Here is a 6,508-nt window from a genome sequence, read left to right on the forward strand (position 1 = left end):
ATATAAACATCTTACAGTAGAAATTATATTGATCTTCTCTTCTTTAGTTCATCAAAAGCCTCTGTCAGTACTTGACTATGCACTATGAAGGAACGTTCTAAAAAATTCTGTCCCTGGATCTCTGCATAGAAGATGGTGTACATCAGTCTTGACTGGAAGGCAAGACCTCACTGTACAGATCTGCCTTGTGGTTTTCCTTAGAAATCCTCACTCAATTCTTCTGCCCCAGATGTGACCCCAGCCTAGTGGTCATTCCACTCTAAAAATGCCCCTTCCCCACAAGCCACTCTGGGATTAAGATGCATGTACCTGTTGTAAATTTTCATCCACATAGAATCCTGCTTCTTTTGAGGTGTTACTGACACTCCTGTTTCCTCTCTGTATAGTATTCCCAATGTCAGATTCCCTTCTCTATCTTTAACAGTATTGAGAGGCAGTGATGTAAGGTGGTTAAGATCCTACTTAAAATGCTTAAAGTGTGTGCATGCTTAGTCGTTTCAGTCCTGTCCGACTCTTTGTGACCCTATGGACTGTAGCTTGGCAGTCTCCTCTGTCCATGGAATGGAATTCTCTAAGAAAGAATACTGGAATGGGCTGCTATGCCCTTCTCCAGGGGATCTTCCTGACCCAGAGATCAAACCAGGGTCTCCTGCATTGACAGATGGACTCCTTACAACTGAGCCACCTGGGGAGCCCACAATACTTAAGTGCCTAGTTCCAAACCTTATTTTATCATTTACTAATTGAGTTAGGTTGGGCATGTTATTGAACCTCTGTGTCTCAGTTTGTTACATGTAAAATATGAATGAGAATAACACCTTATCTCATACAGCGGTTAAGAGTTGTGAGGATTAAATTAGTTAGAGTTTGCAAATGGTTGTGTGCAATGCCTGCCAAATGTACGGCAAGTACACTGTTTGTTGGATAAACTATAACTTACTACTTATTTCCTCCTAAACCTAAAATACTTATCCAACAATATTTCAGAAAATGCAATTTTATCCTCAGTGTTCCTTAGAAATTAATTTGTTCATATTTTATTGATTTTTTAAAGCAGGCTAGCTTCTGCCACTAAGCTCTCCACCTTCTCAAGGTTGCCTTCAATCTTTTACCCTCAAATCTAAAGGCTTCTTATGTGTACTCACTTTCCATCTGTGCATTTTCAACACTAGGAAACAATCCATCTTTATGAATTTCGCCATGATTTGGATTTATCTTTTCTTTTTAAAGTATACAATATTCCCATTGTTTAAATCATATTTTTCTTCCTCATTACAAAGGTAGACTGTGCCAAACACCGAAGAAACAAATCTGAAAAGCAGAAATAAAGATCAAACCTGCATCTCTTCTGTCTCCTGCATCATCAGGTGGGTTCTTTTCTTTACCACTAGTGCCACCTGGTAAGCCTGTGGGGAAATGAAATCAACAAATTAAAAGTCATACAATTAACTGGGCATACTCAAAAGAAAATTGCATGACCATGTTTTATGCTGGAGTATGGGCTCACCACTCCAGATCCACTGTAACGGCCACATTGAAGTACCTATTCTCTCTAAAGAGTGCTCTTCTGAAAAGATGCTCTGAGAACTATGCTCTTCTCAGTCTTATTATTTTCCCAGATATACTGACACCTATGGAGCTTCCTGGCTAGTTGGCCCCTTCGTTTGGCTCAGACATATTTTAGTCATTTTATAAAATGGTACCTTGTTGGAGCGTTTTCAACAAATATTGTCTTAATAGAAGAATGTTAATGGATGAGCAGTAGTCTGTGGGACTAAAGTGTCACAATTTATTTAAAGAATCCCATAATGTTGGCATTTCTATTTTTCCATATCTTGATAATATTCACAAATATATTGTGCTACTTATATACCTCTGCCCAGAAATATTTACATTTAGAATGGGTTATTTCCTTGGGAGGAATTATTAGAAGGAAACTTGAAAGTTCAGATACTATTTTAGGCATTGCATGCACAGTCCCTTCCAAAAAACACTGTCAATTAGTGTATCTTGCAGATATGAACTTTAAAACAGGAAAATATTTGACAGAAGAATGTTCCTAGGAAATGGAACCTGAGATCATCAAGAAAGTACATGTTTGGTGTATTCCAGGAGGGATAAGGTAGACAGTGTGGCTGGAAATGAGTGAAAGGTAAGTGGTAGGAAATAAAGTCATAGAAGTAGCGAGGGACCACATGGGGTGGCGGCCTCACAGGACATTGTAAGAACCTTGGCTTTGTCTCTGAATGATATGGAGAGTCAATGGAATGTTTTGAGCAGAAAAGAGATAGGATGCAACTGATTTAACAATTGCTCTGGAGACTTGGTGGCGTCCTGTGCTCGCTGAGACGGCACCTCGAGAACTATGGTGGAAGGAGATAATCGCAGCACCAATCTGCTGGCTGCAGAGACTGCAAGTCTGGAAGAGCAGCTGCAAGGATGGGGAGAAGTGATGCTGATGGCAGATAAAGTCCTCCGATGGGAAAGAGCCTGGTTTCCACCTGCCATCATGGGTGTGGTTTCTTTGGTGTTTCTGACTATCTACTATCTACATCCATCTGTTCTATCTGGTGTTTCCTGTTTTGTTATGTTTTTGTGCTTGGCTGGCTACCTTGTTCCCATTCTAGCACCTAGAATTTTTGGCTCCAATAAATGGACCACTGAGCAACAGCAAAGATTCCATGAAATTTGCAGCAGTCTAGTAAAAACACGACGCAGAGCTGTGGGCTGGTGGAAACGCCTCTTTACACTAAAGGAAGAAAAGCCTAAAATGTACTTCATGACCATGATCGTTTCTCTTGCTGCGGTTGCTTGGGTCGGACAGCAGGTCCACAACCTCCTTCTCACCTACCTGATAGTGACTTTCTTACTTTTGCTTCCTGGACTGAACCAACATGGAATCATTTCGAAATACATTGGAATGGCCAAAAGAGAGATAAACAAGCTTCTAAAACAAAAAGAAAAGAAAAATGAATAAAGCATTCGCTTTATTCAGTGTGATTAATGGAGTGTACATTGTCCGTGGGAACAGTGTCTGTTATGCTGTTGGGTACTAAAATGTTACAGAAGTAGCTCTCTGCTGTCCCTTGCTCTGCCCTTAGTAGAAATTCTGACTTGTCAAGTAAGGCTTTATGCCCAGTGTCTTCATGGGTGTGTTCTTATCAGCTGGCCTTATATGGACAACTCTTCAGTTCCTCATCTTGGTTTTTTGTCACCCAGGGTTAACTGAACTCTTACTTTTAAAATAACATAGTGGTGAACTTCAGCCTTTAGTACAGTTAACAGTGACTTGGGATAACTGTTCAAGTTGATCTTTTTTTTAAGCGGGATAGAGGATAGTGGCCTGTGGTTTCAGGAAGCTCGTTCTATCATCTGCTTCCATGGTCTGCTTAAAAAACTGGCTTCATGAATATAGAGACCAAGTTTCTCTTCTGATGAAGAGACCAATGAAGAGTCATTCCTCATTCTGTTTCGGTAGTGTGGGAGAAGCCTCATGGAATAAGACGAAACTCATTCCATGTCTTAGCATGTGTTTTCTCCCTTGTGCAGAATTTAGCTGTTTGTGGGAAACATTGATCCTTCCTCCCAAATGGGGAATCTGACAGGAACGTTCAGAACTCTTGTTCCCGCGCACTTAAACTTGAAGTTAGTACATCCTCAAAAGCTTTTTAGTAGCAGGCTTACACAAGTTGGTATTTAGGACTTTTAAATTTCAGATTTTCAGTTAATTGGAGCTAAAGTCCATTATAGGTTAAGAGTCATGTCTATGATCTTCACTCCAAGACCAGCCAATAAAGGACAAAAGTCTTCCTGTGTTGAGTCAAGATTCACTTCAGTAGAAAATAGCCTTAACCTACTAATTTTTCAAGACCAGAATAAGCCTTTAAAGATAAGTCTCAAGAGTCTCCTTTTATGGTAACACTGGCTGCTTTTGGTCCCCATAGATGGAGTAGTTGAAATCTGTAGGAATGGACCTCTGAGGGCTGGAAATGTGACATATTTGGGAACAATTCTTAAACTGATAACTAGCTGTAATATAGTTTTGTGAATTTATTGCACTGATGCTGTGAAACCTGGACCTTGTGGTATATCAGTCCCTAAATTAGTGTTATTTTCTCCCCTTCAATATTGCTGTAAACAGTAGCACTGTGTAGCATGTTTGACTTTTTAAAAAAAAATGTTTCGTCTACAAACTACCATAATTTACATGTGTTTCCTCATTGTATATAAGCTTGTCTTCCTATCCAGATTTTTTTGTGTGTGTGTTCTACCAATTAACTACTTTTGCAGTTTTAATCCTGTATTATTTCTTCTACTTTGTTAAAAGGGGAATAAATGAAAAAGCTGGAAAAAAAAAAAAAAAAACAATTACTCTGGCTGCCATGTTGAGAAGAGACTGATGGGGCCTAAGGACAGAAGCAGTTAGACCCCTTAGTAGACAAGTATACTAACAGAGAAAGGAAACAAGAAATGGCATTGACCTGGAACACAGTGATGACAGTAGGTAGGAGATCTTACATTTTAAATACATTTTAAGGGTTGAACTGACATGAGTTGTTAATTGACTGAATATGTCGTGCTGAAGAAAGAGAAGAATTAAGAATGACTAAGCATCATAACTGTGTGGTAGTTTGGGCATTCTTTGGGATTGCCTTTCTTTGGGATTGGAATGAAAACTGAACTTTTCCAGTCCTATGGCCACTGCTGAGTTTTTCAAATTTGCTGACATATTGAGTGCAGCACTTTCACAGCATCATCTTTCAGGATTTGAAATAGCTCAACTGGAATTCCATCATCTCCACTAGCTTTGTTTGTAGTGATGCTTTCTAAGGCCCACTTGACTTCACATTCCAGGATGTCTGGCTCTAGGTGAGTGATCACACCATCATGATTATCTGACTCATGAAGATCTTTTTTGTATAGTTCTTCTGTGTATTCTTGCCACCTCTTCTTAATATCTTCTGCTTCTGTTAGGTCCATACCATTTCTGTCCTTTATCAAACCCATTTTGTGCATGAAATGTTCCCTTGGTATCTCTAATTTTCTTGAAGAGATCTCTAGTCTTTCCCATTCCACTGTTTTCCTCTATTTCTTTGCATTGATCACTGAGGAAGGTTTTCTTATCTCTCCTTACTATTCTTTGGAACTCTGCATTCAAATGGGTATATCTTTCTTTTTCTCCTTTGCTTTTCGCTTCTCTTCTTTTCACAGCTATTTGTAAGGCCTCCTCAGACAGCCATTTTGCTTTTTTGCATTTCTTTTCCATGGGGATATTCTCAATCCTTGGCTCCAGTACAAAGTCATGAACCTCCATCCATAGTTCTTCAGGCACTCTGGCTATCAGATCTAATCCCTTCAATCTATTTGTCACTTCTACTGTATAATCATAAGGGATTTGATTTAGGTCATACCTGAATGGTCTAGTGGTTTTTCCTACTTTCTTCAGCTTAAGTCTGAATTTGCCAATAAGGAGTTCATGATCTGAGCCACAGTCAGCTCCCAGTCTTGTTTTTGCTGACTGTATAGAGCTTCTCCATCTTTGGCTGCAAAGAATAGAATCAATCTGATTTCGATGTTGACCATCTGGTGATGTCCATGTGTAGAGTCTTCTCTTGTGTTGTTGGAAGAGGGTGTTTGCTATGACCAGTGCGTTCTCTTGGCAAAACTCTATTAGCCTTTGCCCTGCTTCATTCCATACTCCAAGGCCAAATTTGCCTGTTACTCCAGGTGTTTCTTGACTTCCTACTTTTGCATTCCAGTCCCCTATAATGAAAAGGACATCTTTTTTGGGTGTTAGTTCTAAAAGGTCTTGTAGGTCTTCATAGAACCATTCAACTTCAGCTTCTTTAGCGTTACTGGTTGGGGCATAGGCTTGGATTACCATGATACTGAATGGTTTACCTTGGAAACGAGCAGAGATCATTCTGTCGTTTTTGAGATTGCATCCAAGTACTGCTTTTCAGACTCTTTTGTTGACTATGATGGCTACTCCATTTCTTCTAAGGGATTCCTGCCCACAGTAGTAGATATAACAGTCATCTGAGTTAAATTCTCCCATTCCAGTCCATTTTAGTTTGCTGATTCCTAGAATGTCGATGTTCACTCTTGCCATCTCCTGTATGACCACTTCCAATTTGCCTTGATTTATGGACCTAACATTCCAGGTTCCTATGCAATATTGCTCTTTACAGCATTGGACCTTGCTTCTATCACCAATCACATCCACAACTGGGTATTGTTTTTGCTTTGGCTCCATCCCTTCATTCTTTCTGAAGTTATTTCTCCACTGATCTCCAGTAGCACATTGGGCACCTACCGACCCGGGGAGTTCCTATCATTTTGCCTTTTCATACTGTTCATGAGGTTCTCAAGGCAAGAATACTGAAGTGGTTTGCCATTCCCTTCTCCAGTGGACAACATTCTGTCAGAATACTTTATCACAATAAACTGTGGAAAATTCTGAAAGAGATGGGAATATCAGACCACCTGACCTGCTTCTTGAGAAACC

At 39.8% G+C, this 6,508-nt stretch overlaps 1 pseudogene; it reads left to right on the plus strand.

Moving 5' to 3' along the window:
- The first annotated feature begins 2,328 nt into the window (after positions 1-2,328).
- Positions 2,329-4,368, plus strand: LOC110123203 (ADP-ribosylation factor-like protein 6-interacting protein 1 pseudogene; annotated as a pseudogene).
- The last annotated feature ends 2,140 nt before the right edge of the window (positions 4,369-6,508 follow it).

Source organism: Odocoileus virginianus, unplaced genomic scaffold (assembly GCF_023699985.2).
Source record: "Odocoileus virginianus isolate 20LAN1187 ecotype Illinois unplaced genomic scaffold, Ovbor_1.2 Unplaced_Scaffold_9, whole genome shotgun sequence".
Taxonomy (NCBI): Eukaryota; Metazoa; Chordata; class Mammalia; order Artiodactyla; family Cervidae; genus Odocoileus; species Odocoileus virginianus.